This window comes from Sciurus vulgaris (genome assembly GCF_902686455.1).
Source record: "Sciurus vulgaris genome assembly, chromosome: 11".
Lineage (NCBI taxonomy): Eukaryota > Metazoa > Chordata > Mammalia > Rodentia > Sciuridae > Sciurus > Sciurus vulgaris.
Window position 1 is genome coordinate 19,767,739 of NC_136472.1, and position 25,718 is coordinate 19,793,456.

Sequence of the window (25,718 nt, forward strand, 5' to 3'; positions counted from 1 at the left end):
CTGGGTTCTGCTCACCACAACTGAAAACATAAAAGGAGATTCAAATCAATAAAACTGGAGAGAAAAATGGGAATAGTATAAGAGGTACCATGGTTTCCAGAGAATTATTGGGGAATACTTTGAAAATAAATATTTCAATTGGTTGTAAAATCTAGAGGAAATGAACACATTTCAAGACATATATGATCTATCAAAACAGAACCAAAGGGAAATAGAAAACCTAAACAGACCAATTATAAGTCATGAAAAATATCATTACCCTAAATAAATATGTGATTACATGAATGGTGTGAATCTACATCATTCACAACCATAGAAATGAAAATTTGTACCCCATATGTGTACAATGAATCAAAAATGAAGACTGTAAACAAATTTTAAAAAGTCTCCTTCCTATTCCTACCACCAAAAATCCCAAGGTCTGATCAAATAACAATTTAATTTTACCAGATCTTTAAAGATCTCAAATTATTCCCTGAAATTAAATAGAAGAGATGCTCTCAAAGTCATTCTATGAGGCCTGTATCACCTTGATACCAGAAACAGATAATGGCAGTTCAAGTAAGAAAGCTGGAGACCAATAGCACTGATGGACATAGATGAAAAAAATCCTCAAAAAAATTTGTAAATCAAATTCAACTACAATTTAAAAAGATTATGCAGCATGAACTAGTTGTTTTCATACTAGGGTACAAAAATCTTTAGCATAACATAATTAATAAATGTAATATACTACATAAATAGAATGAACATAAAAAATCAAATGATCATCTCAATAGATGTAGAAATAGCCTCTGACAAAATTCTACACCCATACATGGGGATGTAGTCCAGTAATTAGTGACACTGAGTTCAATCCCCACTACGCCAACAAACAAACGAAACAATAAATATAACAACAACAAAAAAATGCTGGAGGCATCATAACACCTGATCTCAAATTATAATATACAGCTATTGTAATAAAACCAGCACACTATTGCATCAAAACAAGCAATGTGAAGATCAGGGAATGAAATAGAAGACACAGAGACAAACCCACGTAGACACAGTCATCTCAAACTTGAAGTAGGTCCCAAAAATATATATTTGAGAAAAAGACAGCCTTTTAAACCAATAGAGATGTGAAAACTGGTTTATTTATAGGTAGAAGAATGAAACTAGATCCCTAAATCTTACCCCGTACAAAAGTCAAATCTAGGTGGATAAAAGACCTAGACTAGAAACTTTGCATCTGCTAGAACAAAACTACATATTGGCTCAGGATTCAAGACTTTAACAATACCCTCAAAGAGAAGAACTAAAACCAAGAATCAATAAGAAGGATGTTATCAAGTTGAAAACCTTCAGCACAGCAAAAGACTTGAGAAAGAGCATGAAGATAGAGCCTATCTATCTTCATGGGAGAATATTTTGCAGGGAGTCCTGTGACAAGAGATTAATATCCAAAATATATAAAGACTTTTAAAAATTGCTTAACACACAACACACACACACATACAAAAAACAATTGGGCAGAAGAATCAAACAGACATTTCTCAAAAGAATAAACACCAATGGCCAAATAATATATAAAAAAATGTTCAGTGTCCCTAGCATTCGGGAAATACAAATCATAACTACATTGAGATTTCATCTCACTCCAATCAGAATAGCAATTATCAAGAATAATAATAGTATAAATAATAATAAATGCTGGTGAAAAATAGTACACTCATTCATACATTGTTGGTGGCAATGTAAATTAGTACAACCCCTCTGGAAACAGTATGCAGATTCCTCAAAGAAGTCGGAATGGGACCACCATATGACCCACCTATCCCATCCCTTACTTTTATTCAGAAAAACATAAGTCAGCATACTCTAGTGATACAGTCACATATATGTTTATAGCAGCACAATTAAAAATAGCTGAATTACGGAACCAGACCAGGTAACCAAAAAAACATATGAATGGATAATGAAATGAGCTATACACATGAGTTTTACCCAACAAAAAAGAAGAAGGGAAGGGAAAAGAGAGGAAATGCAGAATTAATTTGATGAAATTACACTACTGCAGATATAAATATACCACTGTGATTTCCCCCTTTATGTATATCTGTATCCCAAATTAAATATACATAGATGAGTGAAAGGTAGACAAATAAAGTAGAAGAAGTAGAATATGGGGAGGAGGGAGAAGGGAAAGGAGGATACTGGGGACTGAGATGGAGTAAATTAAGTTTTACTCATGCATGATTTTGTCAAAATGAACTCAACTATTATATACATCTGCAACAAACCAATAGGGTCAAAAATAGAAAGGAAAAATGAAAAGTGAAAAATTAACCTCTAGTATTTTGATTTAAATTTTAAAGTATGGAATCTCAAAACTCAACTTCTGAGAGAAAAAAATTACATTTTGATTAACACATAAATCTCCCCATATTCATATGTGTTCTCTAATAAGAAATCTTTATTACTCCAGTACCAATGCCATACTAGTCTTCCTATGAAAGTTTGCTGCCTTCTTCCAGAATACTATTGTTCAGAAAATGTTGGTCTACATTGTGACTGTTGGGGAAGTATACTGATTATAATGACCATTATCCTTAGTCCTGCACTGCTAGGCTTCCCCATGTACTTCCTGGGGCGATCCTGTCTTTTCTGGATGTGTGGTATTTCTCTACCATGGCCCCAAGGTTAATTACAGATTTGCTCTATGAAAGGAAAATCATCTCCTATAATGGATGTATGATTCAACTCTTTGCCCAACACTTCTTTGGTGGAGCAGAGGTGATTGTCCTCACAGCCATGGCCTTTGACCACTATGTGGCCATTTGCAAGCCCTTGCACTACTCTTCCATCATGAACTGGAGGCTCTGTGGCATTCTGGTGGGGGTGTCCTGGACAGGGGGTTTCTTGCATTCCATCATCTAGATTCTCTTTACTTTCCAGCTGCCCTTTTGTGGGCCCCAATATCATTGATCATTTCTTATGTGACTTGTACCCATTACTGGAGCTAGCCTGCACTGACACATCTTTGCACTTTTTGTGGTTGTCAACAGGGGGTATTCTGGATATAATATTCACCATGTTGCTTGTCTCGTATGTTGTCATCTTGCTTTCTCTGAGAACTCACAGTGCTGAAATGCTGAGGAAAGCTCTGTCCACCTGTGGACCTCACATTGCTGTTGTGGTTTTGTTCTTTGTTCCATACATATTGACATATGCACAGCCTCCATCTGCCTTCTCCTTTGACAAGATGGTTGGAATGTTGTATACCATGTAACCCCTTTGCTCAAACTTTTGATTTATACTTTTAGGAATATGGAAATTAAAAATACCATGAGGAATATGTAGAAGAGATTGGTGGTGGTTTCTGATGAAAAACAAAAGCACTAAATTTTATAAAAATAATGTAATTAGTAAAAAATTCAAAATGGTCTTAAACAAAAAACTTGATGGGACCCTCATTATGTCTAAAGTGGTAACACAATTCTATAGAAAAGTCACTACTGTGGGGTTCGAGATGATTTCACTATCTTTTCAGGCCTCCACTCAAGGTGGAAAGTCAATATTTTTTAATATAAATTGAAGATAATTGCATTTTACGCTTCCTTAAAATCTAATAATTTTTAAATGAAAAAAAAAATGCATTTCAGACTGTGGTCCATTGACTCCATGCTTTGAAAGATTTTGTGGAGGGATGAGCAAAGTATCTTAGAAATTAGAGATGGAAACTTATTCAGTCTTTCAAGTAAGAAAAAGTTTTGATTTAGGCTGTTGATCTCAGTGATGCTGGAGAAAAACCAACTGGAACACAGGAGGGACATTCAGAAGAACATTAGTGGAAATTTCACTGTAGGTTTCCTGTTTGCTGTGACCCTGTTCTTTAAGGTGGGTTCATTACTATCTGTACAGGCTTAGTCTTTCTTGAATTTCATGACAGGTAGACCTTGATGACACAGAGATGGCTGCCTAAGGTGAATTCCTCTCCAGTCAACACCACCTCATATCAAGCAACTTTCAAGAGCAAGAGGAGGCAGATTTCATGAGGGTCTCAACAATGAGTATTTCTTATTCAAGTACAATCAAAGGGAATTGACATATAGCATAACCAACAAAACCAGAACCAACTGAGACTGTAGAAAGCTAATCCTCCCAGCCCTAAAGAGGAAGTTCAGTGGCACCAGAGAGTAAAAGGAACTTTAAAAAAGATGATATTTCAATTTATTTGGTATTTTCATTTTTGGGGCTCTCTATATCCAAGTGAAAATAATCCTTTTTCAACAAGTGTCCATAAGGAGATCATTCAAATTTATACAGCTTATATGTCATTCTCATAGTGAAGGTTGGTTGATTTCAGGTAACAATGTGGCTTCTGGAATAAATCTATTTATGGTAAAAATTATTCAGTTTTCCTTAGCCCATCAACACCAATAAAACACCTATTGAGTAACATGGGAAAAAATGTTAAATCTTTCTGTTTTTCTTTGGCCAGGCCCAAAGTAAAAGAGTTAATGATAATAGTTTTCTTCCCCAGAGTAAACATAGTAGGAGATAGATAAGATTTCACTGTTGTTATAAATCCCTGTGGTATTAAGATGTAGGGTCTTCAATATGAATGATCTGCAGCAGACCAGGTGTGTGACAAAGGTTTAGGCATTCCAGTGCACCTGTCCTTCACTACTTTTTTCTTCTCCATCATCTGTTTGTTCTTTTTTTTCCTTTTTTTAATTAAAAATCATAAATTTACATAGGGCAATGTTGTTTGATTCATTTTGTTATTTTTTCCCTTCCTCCCACCCCTCCCACCCCTCTTATCCCTCTATACAGTCCTTCCTTCCTCCATTCTTACCACCCTCCTTATCCCTAACACTAAACCTAACCCTAACCCTAATGCTAACCGCTCCTACCTCCCATTATATGTCCTCTCCGCTTATCAGCGAGATTATTCGTCCTTTAGTTTTTTGAGATTGGCTTATTTCACTTAGCATGATATCCTCCAATTTAGAAGTAGGAGTATCATGTACTTTCCATGCCACAGAGGTCCATTCATCTAAAAAACTCTAACCAGTTCATTCATCTCTAAGTGCTAGCTCAAGAAATGAGGATCTGCTCTAATTGCCTCAAGTACTTTAAGAATCTATAAATCCAAACTTTGAAATACTATAACATAATACATTATTCTGGACTGATGGCAGTGACCAGCACAGATTCCTATCTGATTCATGAACTTGAAATAGACTAATTTTTCATTTTAATTCTGAAGCCCTCATTAGGTACTCTAGTAATGATACATGAGTAAAGAAAACAAAACATTCAGCAGAAGCATAAATAAATGCTGAAAGATATCTATATAAGGTTTTCATCTTTTCTAATTTATTTAACAGAATTTTGTAGAAGTCTCTTTACCAGAGTTATTGCTTTAGCTTTGTATTCTATTCTATGCTGATTTTGCCTAAGTGTGGTGAAATTCATTCCAAAATTTTTACTTCTTTGACAATGTAACTGTTGTTTATAGTAATTCATCTTATAGTTATTCTGATTATCAATATAATTTATAGAAACATAATGCCAATATAAAATGTGAAAATTTTAAGAAATTAGAAACCAGAAGGAAGTTGATACTTGATTTCAAGTTTAAAGAATGAAATTATTCATGAATTATATTTTGTTACATATCGAGTCAGATAAAATCATGATTTTGCTTAAAATCTTATACTGTTCCCCAATTCCAAACTACTGTTTATTCCTACCAGGGATCTCTGCCCATCCTTGCACTGTGGGTTTTTCCTTATTTCATTACCTGATTATGCTTCCTCATCTTGCTTTCACTAAAAATAACTTTTTTTTTTTTTTTTTTTTTGCTTTTGGCTCAGAGTGTTCCCATTATTTTTTTAAATATTTCTATGTCTTCCATGCTATCATTTTCAAATATACACATGACTTGCTGGTCAGGCTGACTCATCCTGAAGTTTGCATCCGTGGTAAGCAGTACGTGTTCTGAACACAACTGTGTTTTCCTTCATTGTCTATGGTTTCTTGGGTTTATGTTTGATTTACCTGGAGCTCAAAGGCTTTCAGTGCCAGTGTGGGACAGAGCCTTAGAGATTTCCATGTTGTATGAAAACTTAAATTCTCATTTTGGAATTTTCCTCTCTGCTAGACTATCTCCTAGTTCAGGCTGAAGCGCACAAATAGAATGGATATCATCTTGCTTCACAAACTATGGTAAGAGAATAAATGAAAGATGTTAAAGTAAAATGAAAGAAGGTTATTCTTAAAGGTAGGATATTCATAGAAAGACTCTGCAAAGAAGTAAATCTTTTAGTGTGGTCCCGCCAAAAAGGGGCCTGAGGTACTATGTCCCATTTTCCCTTCAAGATTCAGTTTTAAAAAACTATGTTCTTTTTTTTATAAAACAGAACTATAGTAACTTATTTTCAAGTAAAATGAAAAAAGAAAATTATTTTAATCTCCATAATTGTGCTTTCAGTTTTAGAGTCATAGAATCTCAGTATCAGTTTCTGAGAGAGGAAAATAGAAAACATAACAAATAACAATTTGAGTAACATAAAAGTTACACATAACATATGTATACAGAAATGTGTCTCTTTAACAAGCACATGTTGCTGCCCCAGTCCCAGTACAAAACACATTGTCCTGGTGGATTGATGCTGCCTTGTCTCAGATCTCAGTCTTGCATGTAATAAGTACCCTGGCATCTTCCCTTCCTTTTACAATTGGTCCCTGTATTCTATCCCTGCAAGCACAGTGTTCCTTTCCAAGGCATCAAGGAAAGTGAATGCATCTTCATACGGAAACACAAGAAGATTTTTAAAAGGGGCAGGGGAGTCTTTTATGGTGGGGGACATAAAGCTTTGTAAACACTTGAACAAATGAAAAAGCACGTGAAATTTTTCATGAAAATCATGCTAATAGAAAAGTTCCAAATCCCGGGAGAACTGAGAAGCAATTCTACAGGGTCATGAGCTCTCAGAGAAACCTCTTTAAATTCCAGTTGGAAATCAAGAAGGAAACCAACTTCTTCATTTTTGTTTATTCTGAGACCATGTTCAAGACCACAGTTGTGGAACTCTGAGAATGTTCTCCACCTTGACTGCCAGAGAGGATTTGCCACCCTCATTTTATATATATGAGAAAGCACTGGAAAAATCTTTCACATTCTAGTCATCACTGAATGGAATTTTCTTCATAGAGAATAGGGGGTGACCATCATTAGAATTTACAGGGAATCAATATGTAGTAAGATTTATAATTTACACTTTCCAGAGAGATTTCAAATTGTGAAGCAGTGTTTAAAAATTTTTGTGCTGTGGTCTGGGTATCAAGTTTAATGCAGTGCCTAAGACTATCAATAACTGTGCCTAATGCACTAATTACTTAGCCATTGTGGCTATCAGACTCTCAACTTTAATGGACATTATATTATCAAGCTCATTGATAGTGAAGGGGAAAATAATACATGTGGATCCTGTTAGATAGAGCTTGATAATAACATCAGTTATTTAAATGATTCAATTATTTCTTTCTGTCAGGGAAAGGTGGCAGGAGAATCTTTTCTTTCAAATATTATAAAATTGGAACTACATTTAGCTCTTCATCTTCAAACTAGAGCCAAATAAGTTAGAAAAATAACTTCACATTTTTGTTCTAATTCTTCTACAGCATTTTGTTTGTTAATAAATTTTCATTTATCATTTATCCTCCAATGCAGTCCTTGTATGGAGGTTTAAGATCAAAAAGTAGAATTTTTTGCCAGGCATGGTGATACATGTCTAAAATCCCAGAGGCTCAGAAGGCTGAGGTAAGAGGATCGCAAATTCAAAGCCAGCCTCAGCAACAGCAAGGCAGTAAGCAACTCAGTGAGACCCTATCTCTAAATAAAATACAAAAAAGGGCTGGGGATGTGGCTCAGTGGTTAAGTTCCCCTGAGTTCAATCCCTGGTATGAAAAAAAAAATATTTCTCAGTTTGTATAAAGTATACTGAGGTAGGAACATGGTAACTTCAAGTACTGTTGTATCATTCACAATTATTGATGTAGAATGTAACTACAGGGAAGGACATTAAAAGAAGAAAGAAAGACTCAAGTCACTGAGGACAGTTTACATTGCATTTAATGCTCAACCACAGAAAGTTGTGAACAAACATAGGCACATACATATTTATGCATTAAACTGAACATATGCTACAAGTCAAATTCATAGTATATTAGTTGTCATTCACTTTCAGCAATAAACCAAATTGTCCAAGTGTGTGTAAATTGTAACCCCCCCCCCCCCATATTCTCAGGGTCCTGATGTGTTGGTGATAAAGCAAAGATTCTTATTTTTTCATTTAAATTTTTTGGTAGTTATTGTAAATTGAATGAAAATAAGGACATTAAACATGTTTTTTAAACCTAAAATAAGAAAAACTAATTTCCTTTTTCAGAATTGTTCAAGTCTAAGTGCCTGAATGTCTGAACTGCTTTAGAGCTAGGTCACATGACTTGGTGTCTTCTTTAAAATAAGCTAAAGTACTGAGTAAGAAGGCTCATGCATGCATAAGGAATGTCAAAGATTGTAACAAACATATTTATTCAAATTCCAGAAATATTAAGTGTATAGATAATGAGATATTTAGGGTTATGATGACAGAGAAAATGCATTAACATTTGGGAAGAATATATTTCTCAGCTGGTCACAAACATGAATATGCTTCGCTAGATAGACAAGGAATAAATATTTTATAGATGAATAATAATCCTGAATCAAAAATATGGGGACTGAGTATCTTATCAAAAGGGTAATTACAAATAGGACTTTAATCCATTCTCTTAATTTATAATAGCAATAATTACTTGGTATAGTAAAATGGATGCACATGTTTATATACATGTATCTGAAATTTACAGCGCGAATATAGTTGCAAAACACTACTTATTATAACAACTTCCCTACTAACCCCTTTTTTAGTTTTGAATATATGCACTTTTAATTTGAAACATAAATTCTATTTTTTTGGAAGAATTGGTGATAGAGTTAGTTTTGTAGCTAAAATAAATAGGAAGGAAGCAGTGGACAATGTGGGTAGTGGGTAGAGGTAACTTTCCAAGATTAGGGGCCCTGAAAAATTTCAGGTACAGCTTCATCATATTCAATAGTATGACAACCAAGAAAAGAAAGACCACAGAATATTCTAGGAGAAATATGGACAGAATAAGGTGAATAAGCTGCTATTTGTAGAGAATTGGTTTTAAATTGACATGGAAATTAGGGCATACAGGACAGGGTGGGTTTTGTTCATGGGACAGCTTTTTATGGAAAGTTTGCAGTAGTCAAAATTTTTTGTATAAATTCTATGTTATTCTATGTGAACCACCTATTTCCTCCTATACAAATAAATCTTCCTTAACTTTGCCTTCTTTTGCTGAAGTCCAGATTGTTGGAAATCTGGTATTGTATGTTTAAACTTTGGATCTATTTTAATATTCTTAAAACCATAACTTGATACATATTGCAATTTAAAAGTTTCTCTCATTTATGTATTTTCTTCAAGATAAAAAATTATATTCAATATACCAATTCTAATAAGCTAAACTCTTTTATTGTTTTTCTTTTAGCTTACTGTAAAAGTGCTTAAACTATTTTTAATCAGTTTTGATACATCATATGGTGTTAATATGTAGCCATCTGATTTGCAACAACCATCTGTTGCAAATATTTTATATGCAACAGATATTTTATCTGTTGAATATTTTTTATGTCTCCTTTTCTCCACCATACAGGGCACTGTACCATATTCCAATGTAAAACTTTCTCTCCTCATTTCACTTTCAGAATAAACATTTAGGGTTGAGGTTGCTAGTACAAAATTACTAGCATGTTTATGATTCTCAAATTTTGTACCAATATGTTTTCCAGAAAAGTTAGATGAATGCACCAGATTCATTGCTATTTTAAGAGGTATAATTTAAAATAGCAGAATTTAAAAAGATTAATTTTTAAAGGGATCCAATTTCATCTCACACTGGATATATAGGCAGTGCTTAAAAATACTGCTCATGCAAATTTTTAATGTCATTTTATCAATTTATACTTTGAAAAACACATTATTTATAACTCTTTGGGGTCAGGTAGTTGATGAGTATTCCTTTATTTGAGACTCAAGGAGGTGGGAGATTACTACTTTCTTCAATGACACATGACTCCTGGATGATTTCACTGGGATTGATAGTTTTCCAGTAGCAAACACAGAAAGAATTTAAAAATTAGTTATTATTAGGGTAAGTTTAGGTAAGGGGAAAATTGCTAAGATAGTTTGGAAATATCCTGTGTACTACTCACTTTCTGCTAATATTGTCATATTAAATTAGTATAGAAATATTTATCGTGCTTGCCTAGCAAGCACAAGGCCCTGGGTTTGATCTCCAGCACCCAAACAAACAAACAAACAAAAAACAAACAAACAAAAAAGAAATATTTATCATGAACATGAAATAATAATGTATACTAACTTACTCTTAACTAATCAGTAGGTTTATATTTGACTAATTTTTCTACTTGTCTTTTTTCTGTTATATGATTCAATATAGAATTATCTATTGCCTTTAAGATAATTATCTTTCAAAAAAATTAAAATGATAAACCTTGTGATCAAAACCATCAGCACATTATATTCTCAGTTTTCAATTTTCTAATACTAATTTAAGAAATTTCCTAATTTGATAAAATAAGTAGATTGGTGTTTTATATGTAGTGGATATTTAGAATTTAAAATTGCATTATTTTAAAAACACCCTTAAAAAGGAAGTGAAAGAGCAAAATTTATTTATTAGATTAACATAGGGCCTGTCTTCCTTTTACCTTCCTGTTCCACTTGGTTTTCTTTGCACAATGAATGTGTTTGAGACAGGAATGGAAGCATATGGGGCTGAGGGTCTTGATGATGTATTCAAGGTCTGCAAAATATATTTAAATATGTTGTACAATTATATAGGCTATTTCTTCTCTGTCACTTGACAAATAATATACTTTTCATTTTTAAATACATTTAAAGATGAGTTACACACTTATCCGCCTTGGTCATGGGAGGGAGGATTTAAGAATAAGCATGGTGTCATTTCTGCTCTGGGTCAGGGGCTGTGAAAGTTGTTCTCACTGACATCACCTTCTCTGACTTGTAGGGACTAATCTGATCACCACAGGAGTCCTATTGACTGAAAGTCTAACTAAACCTGCAGGGAAGTGTAGGCTTACAAAATTTTAAATAAGATTTTGGAGCAATTGTCTAGAAGACTCATGGGAAAGGTTTAAGTGGAAAAGGCAACTGGCTTTTCATGGAGTACATAAAAACTGTAATTAGTAAGAGCATATTATCATAATCAACATTTTCATGTTTCTAAATATGATACTCAAAATGAACTTGGGAAACGAATGTGTAAGTTATATATAAGTATATTGGAGAATTATAGTTGATTAGACCCACATGTAAAAGTTATTGGAAAAGATTAATAGAGTCCTAAGATTCTGAGCAATGGTGGTTGCCTATTTGCATATGTAACTGATTGGCCATCACCTTCTGAGTCCTCATTATTTTCTCTCATTGCTTCACTAAGATGCACTTTCATTAATGAATCAGAACATGTAATGACTCAGGTGGACAGAAACTCTAGAAAAGTCACCCCAGCACTGAAATCCTTGAGAGAAAAGAGAAATTCCTACTACTTTCCTGAGTGATCCAGTGGAAAGAACTTGGTGTGAAGACAGATATTCTGTGAAAAATCCCAGATCAAGTATCTGGTGTTTGCTTGAACTTAACTCCTGGAAGCATGAGTTTCCTGTCAATGAAACAAGAATATAAATCCTAGAATGTTCCCTGGGCAGTGAGTATTGATAATGGCTCCCCTTTCCTTATATCACTTAGGCACTATTACAACATTTGGAGGTAGGCATTGTTTTTGTGAAATTCTCTCCTAATATCTAATTGAGGTAATTAAAAAGAGCCAACACATTTAGTGTAGTCTTATGATATGTTCTCTGTCACTTGGTACTTTTTCATAGATCAAGAAGAAATTGAATCCTGAAAAGACCAAATTCAGTTTAGACCATAAAGAAAGTTTCTAGGAGTATCCATGCTTTACAACTACCATTTCAATTGCGTGTTCTTTCTTCTTGTAGGCTTAAGGGTCTTCAGATCAACGATGGCTAGTAGTCACCCATGCTGGCTCCCAAAACAAAGGCAAAAATGAATATTACAGCTATAGTCCTCATCTCCTCATTATAGAGGGGAGGTGAATGCTTCCCATTGATCTCCTTAGGCCACTATTAAATAATCAAATCTGTCTTTTGAGATTAAAAACCAATATTGTTCTTCTCTACTATATAAGGATGGTTCCATTCATCTTTATAGATGCTCTAACAAGGTAATGAATACTATATCACCACCTCAATTCTGCTTGTTCTCCAGCTCCTATCCTCAATAAATGTCTAAATTGTGTTCTCAATCATAAAAGCAGCACTGAAGACAATAGTGCATTTGGATGCACTGACATACTTGATGACTCTAAAACTCTAATCTGATCTGAAGCAAATCTGTATCAAAATTGCAAACTTCAAAGATAACTGTTTTGTGTTCACCATTTCCTTGGACATTATGCCCAATCAAAGCTTTGTAAGTGAATTTGTACTCCTGAGGGTTTCACAAAATCTTACTTTGCAGAAAATAGGATTCATTGTGTTTTTCATGGTCTACACTGCAACTTTTGTGAGCAACATACTGATTGTAGTGACCATCATCTGTAGCCCTGCACTCTTTGGCTCCCCCATGTACTTTTTCTTGGATTTCTTATCCCTCCTGGAGGCCCGTTTCTCCTCTTCCATCATCCCAAAGATGATTGTGGACTCCCCATAAAAAAGAAAACCATCTCTTATAAAGGATGCATGATTCAACTTTTTGCTGAACACTTCTTTGGTGGCACTGAGATGATTATGCTCACAGCCATGGCCTATGACCACTATGTGACCATTTTGCAAGCCCTTGCAGTACTCTTCCATCATGAACTGGAGGCTCTGTGGCATTCTGGTGGGGGTGACCTGGAGAGGCAGCTTCATACATTCTATCATCCAGATTCTCTTTATTTTCCAGCTGCCCTTTTTGTGACCTCAATATCATTGACCATTTCATATGTGACTTGTACCCACTACTGGAGCTGGCCTGCACTGACACTCACATCCTAGGTCTCTTGGTGGTTGCCACTTGTGGGTTTATGTGCATGATAATTTTCTGCTTGTTGCTTGTCTCCTTTGGTGTCATCTTGTTCTCCCTAAGAACACACAGTTCTGAAGGGCAGAGGAAAGTTCTGTCAACCTGTGGCTCCCAAATTACTGTTATGATTTTGTTCTTTGTCCCATGTATGTTTATATATGCAAGACCTCCTTCTGCCTTCTCTTTTGACAAAGTGGTGGAAATATTTTATACCATCCTGACTCCCTTACTCAATCATTTGATTTATACTTTCAGAATTAAGGAAATGAAAATGCTATAAGAAAAATGTGGAAGACTTTGGTGTTAGTTTTCGAATGAAAAATAAGATATTAGACTCAAAACATAGTGCAAAGAGCAAAGCAATCTAAATGAACATAGACAAACTTTATGGGATGCTCAGCACATATTAAGAGGTAATACACTTCTATAGAAAAAAAATTTGGGTAGTCAAAGATGATGTTTTCCTTTTTGTAGCAGGTGTCTAATCTGAACTGGCAGGTCGATATCCAGACATATGAATTTTTATGCTTACCTGGAATCTAATCAAGAAAGAATGAATCTAGAAAGTAAAAGAAAGTTTTGAAAGATTATATCTCTATTTCCTGATGATTAAAATTTTTGTGTTTGTGTTGCCAATTGAAAATAATTCTATTTGAGTAATTATCATTAAAGATATATTTCAAATTTAGACAAATCTTAATTGTCATTCTAGTAGTTAAGGTTGTTTAATCTCAGGTTGCCATGTGGCTTCTGGAATAAATGCAGTTATAGAAAAGTATTTCAATTTTCCCCTAGCCCATCAACACTAATAAAATGCCTGTTCAGTATTGTGGGCAAAAATGCTGAATTTTTCTGTTATTTTCATAATCATCCATGCCAGTTTGAAAGTAGAAGAGTGCATACACAAGTTTTCTTCGTAAGAACAGACATAGCCAAATATACAAAAGATTTCATTGTTCTTTGGGATAAGTCCAAGAGGTGTTCAGATTGGGTCTAAAACACCAACTGGAAAATGTGGGGATCTGCAGACCAGGTGTGTCACAAAGCTTTAGGCATGCCAATGCACCTGTCTACCATTCCCTTTCTTCTCCACCAGTTGTCCATTCTCATAGCAGGGGTAGCTTCATGCTCTTTCCTTTCACACAGTTCTCTTCATTAAGGAGTTCATGTATCTCTAATATCCAGCTTGAGAAACAAGGAACTAATATCATTGGATCAATTAATTTATGGATCTGTGAATCCAATATTTGAAATAGCATAAAATAAAACATTATTCAAGACAGGTTATAGAGACCACTACAGATTCATGTCTTATCCATCATGCACTTGAATACAAACACATTTTGTCACTTTAACTCCCAACCTCATATTGTATATTTAGGTAATGATATACATGTGTACAGAAGATATAATATTCATTCAAGAAATAAATACTGAAAGACCTCTACCCAACATTATATGTTTTTTTTTTTATTCTCACAAGCCTGCTTATCAGAATTTTGCAGAACCCTGGCTATAATAGTTATTTTTACATTCCATTTTCAATATTGATCTTTGCCAAACCATGGTGACACTCATTCCAATGTATTTATCTTTGGCATTATAACTGTTGTGTTAGTGTAAGTTTGGCTAATGTCATTAATTTAGTTAGAAATGCTATATCAATATAAAATGTGGAAATTAGTGCATTTTGACATAAGTTAATGACATAAGTTAATGGAGAGCTGGTTTATAACTTAATTGATTTAGGAATTTTATCTGCTACCTCTTAAGTCAGATAAAAATCACCATTATACTGCAAATCTTGCAATGGTTCTCCATCCCAACTACTGTCTATAGATCTGTTTCCCCTTTGGACTGTGGGGTTTTCCTTATCTAACCCCCTGCTGTACTTCCTTTCTGGCTGTTGCTCAAAATGAGATATATATATATATATATATATATATATATATATATATATATATTTTTTTTTTTTTTTTTTTTTTTTACTCTTATTCTCCCACCTTTCTCTAACCTTTCTGCTTTCTTCAGTATAATATTTTAAATACATATTTCCAGTGCTTTTCTTTTGGGTGGAGGTCAAGATGGCTGAGTAGAACCCTGGTAGTATTCTCATTTCCTCCACTATTCAAAACTGAAACAGTTGGAGAGGAGCTGCTCAGAAGGCAGGTGACTAAGGGAATGCAGTGACGTTCAGTATTGGACAGTGAGATATTTGGAGATTGTCAGAGGTTCTGGTTATTAGAACAGAGGGAGGTAATGCACACTGGACCATTCCTGTCCTGTCACATCTGGAGTCATGCAGGGGAAGGTGGTGACAAAAAGGGAAGAAAAAGAGACATAGAGAACAAAATTGGTATAGAAACATCTGCATATCAGAAAATAAGTAAATAACTTAGTTGATCTGGGAGCTGAATAGTACGTGAGAAGTGCACCGAGTTTCAGCACTTATGAGTGGAGAGCTGCTGTAGTGAGTAATCTGTGGGGTCAGGCCTGGACTTGCTGCTTTGGGAAACATAAAGTCCCGGCATCTTCATTTTCCCTGGAGATTATAGGAGATATTTCTATGCTGACGAAGCCAGCTTTTACCTTGTGGCTCAGTTTAGCCCTGGTCTAATGCCACTGAAGCAAGATGTTATGATGTGAATATGAGTCTCCACACCCCAGTCTCCTGTATTAATGCATAAATGAGAGATGATTGGATTGTGAGAGCTGAAACACTCACTCTATCTTAGTTTGAATGACTGGGTGGTAACTGTAGGTGATTGGGTTAGGCCTATAGGAGCTGGGTCACTGGGGTGTTTCCTGGAAGGCTGCATCTTCCCAGTGGTCCTTCCCTGCTGCTCTCTGCTTTTTTACTGCCATGAGGGGAGCAGCTTTCCTCTGCTAGGCCCTTTCCCCATGAAGTGCTGCCTCACTTGGGCCCAGAGCAATGTCATTGGCCTTCTGTGGACTGAGACCTCTGGAACTGTCAGTCCCAAATAATTTTTCCTCCTCTAAGTTGTTCCTGTCAGTTATTTTGATGACAATGATGCAAAACTGACTAAAACCTAAGATTTTTGAATAATATATACAAAGAGATGGTTGAGAGCCAAGGCCACCAAAACCCACCCTCCAGTTGGCAGCTAGAACAGATCCTAGGCTACTCTCTATCATCTGGACATGTTGTGCTTCTCACTGGGAAGTGAGGATTATGCAGTGGGGGCAAGGAGTGGGTTTCACAGAGCTGCCACTCATGCTAAGGAGGTATACACTGAGCTCACTGAGCTACTGGAATCACGTCAGGACTTTGTGAATGGGCTTTTGAGCCTGACTGTCTCACGATTTTAGAATAAGGATGCTGATTTAGATGTGGTAATAAATAAATATAGACTTTTCCATTCCAGGACTGACATGGTCACCACCTCCACACCAAGACACATTCAGAGGATATACTATTGTACCCTGGACATTTGTGACCCCTGGATACCTGGCATGTTCCAAAACCAGAAACTCTCAAAATGGTCTCACCATCTTAAATATGTTGGCCAGGAGGAATTTTAGACTTTCTAGTTTGTTCTTTTATTTCCCTTGCATTGTATTTCTGTTGTTTGGTTTTGTTTCCCCTCATTGTTTTTTCACACAGTTTTGCCCCTTACATATTAAAAAAGTTATTAGTTGGATTTTTTTCATTTCCTTTCTTTTATCTCATTTTAATTCCCTTCCCTTCTCTCCTTTGTTTCTTCATCTTAGAACTAGTTCTCCTCTCTCTTTTTCCTCTTTCTTGTCTTCATTTCCTTTTTCTCTTTATTTTAAGTTAATATTATTCTCATTAAAGTCTATTTTTTCAGCATATTATACATTATTATCCCCTCTGTCTTTTCTTTGGCTAATGGAGAGGTAGAGATCATTTTTCAGGGAGTTTTATTTTATTTAGGTATTTGGGTTTGGTTATGAAGTATCCACCCAAAGCTCATGTGTGAGACAATGGAAGAATGAAAATGTTTAGACGTGAAATTATTGGGTCATGACAGCCCTAAGCATTTCAGTGAATTAATCCTCTGATATGGATTAACTGGGGATAAATATAGGCAGATAGAGAGTCATAGGAGGAAGTAGGCCTTAGTGGGTGTGCTTCGGGGCTATTTTTTGTCTCTAGTGACAGGAGCTCTCTGTGCTGCTGGGTGCAATGTCCTGAGCTGGCTTCTTCTACCATGCCCTTCCACCATGCTGTTCTACCTCATAACAGGCCCAGAAGTATGGAGTCAGCTGGCCATGGCCTGAACCTCTGAAACTCTGAACCAAAATAAGCTTTTCCTCCTCTATGTGGTTCATGTCAGGAATTTTGATCACAGTGATGCAAAGATGACTAGAACAGAAATTGGTACCAGGAAGTGGGGCCATTGTTGTGACTCACCTGACCATGTTGCTCAGAGTCTATCAGTCACTCCTCAGGGGCCTGAGGACTTATGTCCTAATTTTCCCTCCAGCTTTGGTCTCAATGCCCTGATTCCTTTATATTAAAAAGCCTGTCATAACTTCTATTCAAATAAAATTGACAAGGAAATATCATCTCTAGAAAGTGCGCTCTTACTTTTGAAGTCATAGAATCTTAAAATCAATTTCTGAGATTTAGAAATATCACTCTAATTAACATAAGTCTTTCCCTAAGTATACATAATTTTTTAAAAAAAGAACTGTTTTCTGCCACAGTCTGATAACACCAGGTGCTGTCCTTATGGGCTGATGCTGCCCTAGTGCAGAACTCAGCTCTTAACAGGGGCATCTTATTCTACTTCTGCAAGCAGATACTGTCTTCCATCCCCACATCCACAAGAACATATCTTTAAATAGAAACTTAGGAGAAGTTAATAGACATTTTTCCATGGAGAATAGGAGAGAGTTGTCACTAAAATTTTCAAAGAACTGATTGGTGGTGAGATTTACAATTCACACTTTGCATGGAAAATCTCAAATTATAATGTGATTAAAACGGTGGGTGTGGTGGTCAGTTTAATGCAGTGCTTAGTCCTATCCTAAACTGTATATTTGTGCTAATTACTCAGTCTTTCTGACTCAGACTCCTCCTCTTTAGTGAACATTGTGATGCTAAAAAAAAAAAAAAAAAAAAAAAAAAAAAAAAAAAAAGAAGAAATTGGGGTAAAACGTATGGAGCCCAGGGGACAGTACTCAATACATAAATGCCCAATAAACAACAAGAGCAGTTTTAAAAGATTCAGATCTTGTTTCCAATTGCATTGTGCTGGTTAGAACTTATTCCTTCAAGTCTAATAAAATTAGACCTGTATTTAGATTTTCATCGTCAAGTTAAAATAAACCAAATAAATTAGAAATACAACAAGGGCATATTTTTTGTCCTGACTTTCAAAGAGCATTTTATTTGTTTTTCAAAATATATGCTCATTTATTATTAAATCTCAAATAATTTCCAGAATTTGATGTTTTAGATTAGGAAGTGGAATATTTGAGGCTATATAAGGCATACCAATGTTGGGATATGCCTCAGGAGAAGATGTTAAAGGTAAGAAGGAGTGACTCAAGTCTTAGAGTATAATCTTCTGATTTTGCTGTGTCCTCTCGATTTTTCTTGAGTTCATTTGATGCCAGTAAGAGTGTCAATTTCCTGCCTCAAAATTGCTCAGAGGAGGGAAGGGTTAGTGTTAGGGTTAGGGAGAAGGGCAAGAATGGAGGAAGGAAGGACTGTATAGAGGGAAAAGAGGGGTGGGAGGGGTGGGGGGAAGGGAAAAATAACAGAATGAATCAAACAACACTACTCTATGTAAATTTATGATTACACAAATGGTATGCCTTTATGCCATGTACAACAGAGAAACAATATGTATCCCATTTGTTTACAAAAAAAAAAAAAATTGCTCAGGACTGTGGACACTGAAGATCTGAACTGCTTTACAGCTAGTTGTCTGCTAGTTGTAGAGGTGTAGTCTGTCCTTTGAAAAGAGACAACAGAAATGACACAGGTTCATGCATCAATTAGGATGGCCAAGGATGGGAATAAAGGTTTTTTTCTTCAAATTCTACTAAGAGAATAAGAGTTGAGACACTTAGGGAACTCAGCTCAGCAGCACTGTAGAGAGACAACAGGTACTGAAATTGGAAGCAAACACATTTCTCAGATGATCCAAAGGAGCTGCTTAGTTAGCTACTTAAGACAACAAAAAACTTTCATTGATAAACAGTAATCCTGAATCAAAAATATGGTGGATTGTAGAATCAAACAATGTGCAATTACAAATAAGTTATTATTTTCTTCTTTTAATTTATAATAGGAATATCTGTTTAGAGAGTTGGCTGCAAATGGAATTGATATGCACATGTATGCATTTTGAATGTTTATGAAATTTGTTGCTTGAATAGAATTACAAAAAACTGCCTAATAGCTCGTCTTTTAATTTAAATGTCATATGTACTTTGAAGTAGAAACAGAATTCCATTAGTTGCAGAAAAATTGGTGCTAGAATTAGTTTTGCTGTTAACAAGCATAGGAAGAAAAAAAGTGGGCAATATTTCCCAAGGTCACTGCCTCAGGAGATGGTCACAGGTCTTGCTGTGAGTGAGCACTTAGCAATCCTAGGTACAACTCCAGCACATTTTCCTTCTTTATAGCTATAAAGAAGGAAAGAACTGTGGAATACACCAGAAATATTATGGATGCAGTAAGCCATCACCTGTGAGAGAATGTGAGTTTATAAGTGACACCAGGGTGAGTACATAGGAAAGAGCTCCATCTGCGGTATGTTCATTTATGGAAAGTTAATAGTCTGAACTTTTTCATACAAGATTCTATGTTAGCCACTTAGTTCCACCTACACAAATGGATTTTCCTTTAACCTCATATTATTTTTCTGAATTGAGCTGTATGTAGATGATGGACAATCTGGTATTATTGGGGGATGAGAGATGAATGGAGATACATTTATTGTAATTTTAAGAAGTAAAATTTAAAATAACACGATTTTAAAAAGATAAATTTTGTTATGAGTGATTCACTTTATGTCTTATTTTGTGTATGTAGAAATGTAGAAACTGCTTAAAATAATGCTGAAATCAATATTTTATATTATCCTTTTGATTTATACTTTGGAAAGCACTAATAATAACTTTTTGATTCTTAAAGATCAGGCAGTTGAGAAGTGTTAACTGTTTTATAGCTAAATAGTTGGAACCATGGTATTTTGCTTAATGACACAGTATTAGACAAGTTCACAGTGATTCTAGTTTCTGATGATAGATATGGAATGACTTAAAATTCATTCATTAGAGTAAGTTTAGATTAACAGAAAATGTACCAAGATAGTAGCATTATAATTTTAAATGACAAGTGGAATATTTATCAAGAATATGAAATAGTAAATACATTGCTCTTAACTAAACATATGATGATGTTTCATTTTTTTCTACTTCTGTGCTCTTTCTGTTCTAAGATTCAATGCAGGATAGCCTATTAAATTAAAGACAATTATATTTCAAAGATTTAAAATCATAAACCCTGTGATCATAAACCAGGAGCACACTCTATTCTCCATTGTCCATGTTTTGACACTAATTTTGGAGACCCCCTTACTTGATAAAAGTACTTCTTTTGTTTACATTTAATAACGTAAAAAATTAAATAGTAGTGCTCTTAGAACACCATGTAAAAAGGGAAGTGGAGCAATAAGAATTGCTTAATTATTAATTTACTTTAGGACCCTGTTTTTCTTTAAGACTCCTACTCCATATAGTTTTCTTTGTACAATGTGTCTGACAAAACAGGAGTGAAAGCATGTGGGTCTGAGAGCACAATAATGCTTTCAGAGTCCACTAGGGACATTTAAAACTATTATGTACTTAAAAACATATTTTTCATTACATCTGAACAAATACGATTCATTTTCATGCATATTTGAAGGTGAGTAATACACTCATCATCCTTGGTTCTGGTGAGGCAGGGATTAGGAGTGAACATAAGGTCATTTCTGATCTTGGTCAGGGGCTGTGGCAGCTTGTTCTGATGACACATCACCTTTCCCTGTGACTGCATCAAGGTGTCTACCTGTAGGGTCTATTCTGATCCTCACAGGACGGTCCACACCATAGAACAAGTAGAAGATCCTGGATTTGCACCCATGTCAGCATCAGTCTGGGACCAATATTCTCACTGATTTCACTTCCTTCTCTTTCATGCTTATATCTATTGTAAGCAGACAGAACTCCTGTATATATCCACATTTTCTTTTATAATAAATAATTATTCACTGATAATTGGTAATGGATATTGAGTTCATAGTGTAGACATTGGTTAGGAATGGTCCTGAGACCACAGTGAATGGTCATTTTAAAGTAAGCAGGACAGACAATAATGCAAATATTTCATGTTTATTAGTTTTATTAGCACTTAAAATTGTTTCTGTAAATTGTAACATTCATAAAATAAGTTTATTTTTTAAATTCTCAAAATAAACACTTATTTTATTACAATTTTCAAATAACATATATATATATAGATTTATGCATATGAAATTATTCACACACATATATGCTGTTTTCCTGATACATTACAATAGTTTCTACAGGTGAAGATATAATCACCTCTTGAAGCTGTGTCAACCTGTGGAAATCTGACATCAAGAGTTTAGGCAGGCATGGTGGGGCATGCCTGTAATCCCAGCAACTTGTGTAGATGAGGCAGGAGGACTGCAAACTTAAAATCAGCCTCACCAATTTTGCGAAGTTCTAAGCAAATTAGTGAGACCCCGTCCCAAAATAAACAATAAAAAAAGGGCTGGGGATGTGGTTAAGTGGTTCAGCATCCTTGGGTTCAATCCTTGGTAAAAAAAAAAAAAAAAAAAAAAAATCAAAAACAAAAACAAAACAGAGTTCAGATAATTATGTGCAAACTGATGGAAACATTTTTGTGGCTAAGGCAGCTGGCTTTTAATGTGAACACATAATAACCACAATTGAGAAGAGCAAATTACCATAAGCAACATTTTCACATTTTCAAATTTGACTCATCATAATCCTGGGAAATGAGCAGGTAAGATATATAACATCTTTGCTTGAAAAGAAAGTCATAAAAATGTGAATTGCATCTTGGGGAGTTTTACTTGATCAGACTGGGCATATTCTGTCAAAACTTTGAAAATGATCAATAAGTCCTGAAGACTCACATTGATATTCAATGCTTTGCTTCTCTTTCTCACCTATGTGGTCAACTTTTCGCTGAGCACTTTCTTGCTGGGGCAGAGATGATTGTCCTCACAGTCACGGCCTATGACCGCTATGTGGCCATTTGCAAGCCCTTGCACTACTCTTCCATCATGAACTGGAGGCTCTGTGGCATTCTAGTGGGGGTGGCCTGGACAGGGGGATTTCTGCATTCCATCATTCAGATTCTTTTTACCTTCCACTTGCCCTTCTGTGGACCTAATGTCATTGATCACTTCATATGTGACCTGTACCCATTACTGGGGCTGTCCTGCACTGACACCCACATCCTAGGCCTTCTGGTGATCACCAGCAGTGGATTAATCTGCATCATCAACTTCTCCTTGTTGCTTGTGTCCTATGGTGTCATCTTATTCTCCCTCGGGACACACAGTGCTGAAGGGCAGAGGAAAGCTCTGTCCACCTGTGGATCTCACATTACTGTTGTGGTTTTGTTCTTTGTTCCCTGCATATGTATCTATGCAAGACCTCCCTCTACCTTTCCTTCTGATAAAATGGTGACAGTATTTTACACCATCCTGACTCCCTTGCTCAATCCTTTAATTTACACTTTGAGGAATAAGAAAGTGAAAAATGCCATGAGGAAAGTGTGGAAGAGACTGGTGGTTGTTTCCAGTGAAAAATAAAATATTAGACTTCACAAAAAAGGGTAAAAATAAAGAAAGCAAGATGGTATTACACCAAAATTTTATAGAGAGCCTGTTATCTGGGAATTGGGAAAGCAATTCTGTAGAAGTGGCAATATTCACGGGGTCAGAGATATTTTCACTTTCGTATCAGACATCTACTCTGAGTTGTCAACTCAATATTCCAATATGTAACTTAAGGAGAATCCAGTTTTATTCTTATATATACTCTAATAATCAATAAAAGAGATAGAAAAATGACCTATTAGATTGTTGGCTATTAATTCTGTAGTTTGAAAAGAATATGTGGAGGTAGACAAAAATGTTAAATATTTAGGACACAGTGTATTTCATGTCAAAAAAATATTAATATTTATTATCATTACTTTTTGCAGTGCTGGTGAATAATCCCAGAGCCTCATAAACCCTAGTCAAGCACTCTCCTGCTGAACCATGACCCCAGTCAGCACAAGAACTTTTTTCCCATTAACACTTTTATTCTTTTCTGTTTTTGTATACATTATTTTTTGTTACGTATACCATTAATGTTCCTTTTGACATAATTTAAAAAGCATGGAATATAATTTCCTGTAGTTAGGTCTTCAACATTTCTCCTTTCCTTTCTCTCTGCCTTTTTATTCCTTTCTCTTTACTAATTTTTTTTTTGATGTTTACTTTTAGTCATTTTTGTTTTAAAATTAGAGTCTTGTGGATGTACGTGGTGGTGCGATTTACTGAGGAATATTCATAAATATACAGAAGAAAATCATGTCAGATTTATTCTTCTTTCTTCCCTTATATCATCTCTTCTTCCTCCCTCTGAGTCTCTTCATCTAGTTCTTGGATCTTTCTACTATTTTGATGAAATCCTTCATCCATTTTCCCTTTCGCTCCCTTTCTCTATCTTCTGTGTCCTGGACTAGTTTCTGCATATTTGAAAAAATATTCAACCCTTGGTTTTCTGAGTCTGACTTATTTTACTTAGCAAGAGAGGCTCCATTGTATACATTTACCAGCAAATGCTATACTTCATTCTTCTTCATGGCTAAGTAATAATCCACCATATATATATATAACACATTATTTTTTTTTCATTTTCATCTGTTAAATGCCACCTAGCTTTGTTCCATAGCTTGTCTATAGAGAATTCTGCTTATCTAAATATTGATGTGACTGTATCACTACTGTCTGCTGATTTTAGATCTTTTGGATATGTACCAAGGACTAGGATAGCTGCACCATGTGGTGATCTCATTCCTAGTTTTGGGGAGAATTGCCATACTGCTTTCTTGAGAGGTTGCATTAATTTGCAGTACCACCAACAATGTATGAGTGTACATTTCCTTAACCACATTCTCATCAACATTTATTATTTTTTTTCTTGATAATTGTCATTTTGACTGGAGTGACATAAAATCTCTGTCAGTGTAGTTTTGATTTGCATTTTCGTGATTGCTAGAGATGCTGAACTTTTTTTTAAAATGTTATGGTTGGTGAAAGGTATTTCTTCTTTTGAGAAGGGGTTGTTTAGTTCTTTTGCCTGTTTATTGATTGGGTTATTTTATTTAGGTGTCAAGTTTTTGAATATTTTGAATATTCTGAATATTAATTTTCTATCTGAGGAGCAGGTGGCAAAGATTTGCTTCCATTCTGTAGCTATCTTAATGCTCTTGTTTCCATTGCCGCATAGAAGTTTTTCAATTTGATGTTATCCAAGTTATTGATTTCTGGCTTTATTTCTTGCACTTTAGGAGTCTTGTTAAGAAACCCATTTCCTGTGCTGAAATGTTGATGTGTTGGGCATACATCTTCTTCTAGTAGTTCAAAGTTTCTAGTCTAATTCCTAGGTCTTTGATCCATTGAGTGTAAAATTTTTGGTTTAGAAGGGTGGACTCAGTGACACTGGGGTGACCTTGGTCAGGAATGGGCATAGAGAAGAGAAATAATAGTTGTTCTAGTCAGCTTTTTTGCTGTTGTAACTAAAGGACCTGACCAGAACAATTGTAGATGAAAAAGTGTTTATTTAGGTCTCATGGTTTCAGAGTCTTAATCCATAGAAGCCTGGCCCCATTCCTCAGGGTTCAAGATGAGGAAGGACATCATTGTGGAAAAGTGGGACAGAGGAAAAGGGGTTTATATCCTAATCAGGAAGCAGAGAGAGGTTTCAATCATGAGATTCAAATATATACCCCAAAGCCACACTCCTAATTCCCACCTCCTCCAGCCACACCACATTACTCCAGTTACCACTCAGTTAATCCTAATCAGGGTATTACATGAGTTTTTGGGGGACAACACACCTAAAATCTAACAACAAACCCTCCACTGTAGGAACTCCTGTATCACAAGACTCTTTCATTTAATGTGGGTATGTTTGCTGCAGAATATGAGTCACTCCTTGAATTTCTTGACAGATGAAACTGGGTTGAAGTAGTGCTACCTATAGGTGAGCTCCTCTGGTTAGGTGACTTTCTTCTACCAATTAGCTTTGTGCAAAAAAGGGGCAGAAGATTCTGAGAGGTGGTCATCAATGAGTATCTCCTACTCAAGTGCAATCAGAGAGGATTCTTGAGCTACCACATTCCCAGCACACCTGTTGCCTGGG

At 35.4% G+C, this 25,718-nt stretch overlaps 3 pseudogenes across 3 annotated transcripts in view; 2 read left to right on the forward strand and 1 right to left on the reverse strand.

Annotated features, from left to right (window-relative positions):
* Positions 1-25,718, reverse strand: part of LOC306639149 (olfactory receptor 4C16-like) — a 469,263-nt pseudogene that overhangs the window by 284,352 nt on the left and 159,193 nt on the right. The gene's annotated exons all lie outside the window — the stretch shown is intronic.
* On the forward strand, positions 2,582-3,387 carry LOC306638437 (olfactory receptor 4C15-like; annotated as a pseudogene). Its single transcript has one exon. The product of its transcript is annotated as an olfactory receptor 4C15-like (transcript).
* LOC306639174 (olfactory receptor 4C15-like) lies at positions 12,648-23,113 on the forward strand (annotated as a pseudogene). The gene is made up of 2 exons: positions 12,648-12,965; positions 22,506-23,113. The product of its transcript is annotated as an olfactory receptor 4C15-like (transcript).